The sequence below is a fragment of the Elephas maximus genome, chromosome 14, assembly GCF_024166365.1.
Source record: "Elephas maximus indicus isolate mEleMax1 chromosome 14, mEleMax1 primary haplotype, whole genome shotgun sequence".
NCBI classification, from domain to species: domain Eukaryota; kingdom Metazoa; phylum Chordata; class Mammalia; order Proboscidea; family Elephantidae; genus Elephas; species Elephas maximus.
In genome coordinates, this window is record NC_064832.1 from 83,659,889 (window position 1) to 83,662,060 (window position 2,172).

At 37.4% G+C, this 2,172-nt stretch overlaps 1 non-coding gene across 1 annotated transcript; it reads left to right on the forward strand.

The window, feature by feature from the left end:
- The first annotated feature begins 1,365 nt into the window (after positions 1-1,365).
- TRNAG-UCC (transfer RNA glycine (anticodon UCC)) lies at positions 1,366-1,436 on the forward strand. The gene has a single exon. It is a non-coding gene; the product is annotated as a tRNA-Gly (tRNA).
- Positions 1,437-2,172: the final 736 nt, after the last annotated feature.

Sequence of the window (2,172 nt, forward strand, 5' to 3'; positions counted from 1 at the left end):
AACTATTCTGTCTGCAATATATGAGTCCCAGTTGGTCTACACCTTTGCCAGCACTGGGTGCCAAAAATCCTTTTAATTTTACTATTTTATTGGTTGTGAATTAGCATAGCATTGTAGTTTTAATTTGCATTCCCTAGCTGACTAGCAATGTTGAGCACTTTTTCATGCACTTATTGGATCATCCACATATTGGACCATTCATATATCTTCTTTTGAAAGTAACTGTTCAAAGCTTCTGCCCATTGCAAATTTTTATTAGATTTTTTTATTGATTGCTTTTGCCTTGTCAGTCTTGCTAACATTTTATGAATTTAATTGTTCTTTCAAAAACTAGCTTTTCATTAATTACTTTTCTGTTGTTGTTTTTCTATCATTTATCTGTTTTTCTGGTTCATTAATTTCCAGTCTTATCATTATAATTATCAACTTTTCACTGACTTTTGTTTAATATGCTTATCTTTGTCTAGCTTCTTAAAAAACCTTGGGTCATTTTTTTAAAAATCTTTCTTCTTTTCTAATGTAATCATATAAACCTATAAACTTATTTTTAAGTGTTTCTTTAGCTGCATTTCGCACATTCTGGTAGATTTTGCTTTCATATTCTGTTCAAAGTATTTTCTAATTTCCATTGCAATTTTTTCTTTGATCCATGGGCAATTTAAGATTGTATTGCTTAATTTCCAATTATTTGAAGATTTCCCAGATACCATTACAAAAATTCAAATGCAATTCTAATGTAACCAGAGTACACACTCTATATTTCGAACCCTTGAATGTATTGGTGGTGTTTTATGACTCATCAGTTGATCTATCTAGGTGACAGTCCCATGTGAACTTGAAAATTATGTGCATTTTGCCATTTTTTAGTGCTGTTTTGTAAATTCAGATAGGTCAAGTTTCAACAGCACTATTCATGTCCTGTATATCTTATTGATTTTCTGTCTGTGAGTTCTATTACTGAGATAAGAGTGGTGATGTTTCCAGCTAGTTCTATGGAGTTGCCTAGTGCTCCTTAGTGTTGTCTGTTTTTGCTTCATGTATTTTGAAGCTATATCCATTATTATGTCCACATAACTTATTATATTATGGTAATTATTTTTATTTAGAGCTTCAATGATTAGTGTGGTAAGCAGAGTAACAACAACAACATGAACCTGTTGTGACCCTATAGGACAGAGTACAACTGACCCATAGGGTTTCCAAAGCTGTAAATCTTTAGGGAAAGAGACTGCCATGTCATTCTCTCATGGAGAGACTGATGGGTTCAAACTGCTGATGTCTCAGTTAGCGGCCAAGTCCTTAACCACTATGCCACTATGGCTCCTACGGTAAGCAGAATAGTGGTCCCCCAGAAATGTTCAGAAGGCATTGGTGGTTCAGTGATAGAATTCTTGCCTTCCATGCAGGAGACCCAGGTTCGATTCCTGGATAATGCATTTCATACACAGCAACTGCCCATTCATGAGTGGGGGGTTGTGTGTTGCTATGATGCTGAGCAGTTTTCAGCGGAGCTTCTAGACTAAGACAGACAAGGAAGAAAGGCCTGGTGTTCTGCTTCCAAAATCAGCCAGTGAAGTCTTGTGGATCATAACCATCTGATCCACCACCGATTATAGGAATGGCCCTGGAACTGGCAGCTTTTTGTTCTGATGTGTGTGCAGTCCGGACTGACTCCAGGTTGGCTAACTACAACAAAGATGACCACACCCTACTGTCAGAATCTGTGAATATGTTGATTTACATGTAAAAGAAATTTTGCAAAAGTCATTAAGAGAAAGTACCTGGAAAAGGAAAGATTATTCTGATGGGCCCAGTCTATTCATAAGAATCCTTAATGTCAGAGAAGTTTTCCTAGCTGGACTGGAGAAAAAGCAGCAGCAGTGGAGGTGAAGTCAAAGAGATGTGGGCTGAGAATGACTCACCCTGCCTTTGCTGGCTTTGAAGATTCAGGAAAGGGTTTAGGAGCCAAAGGATGTGCCAGCTTCTAGAAGTTGGTAATGGCCCTCAGATGACAATCAGCAAGGAAATGGACCTCTCAGTCTTACAAGGATCTAGAAGAAACTGAATTCTGCCAACAGCTTGAATTAGCAGGAGACGAATTTTCACCCAGAAAAACACAGCCTGAATACACCTTTGTTTTAGTCTGATGAGACCTGTGCTGAACTTCTAATT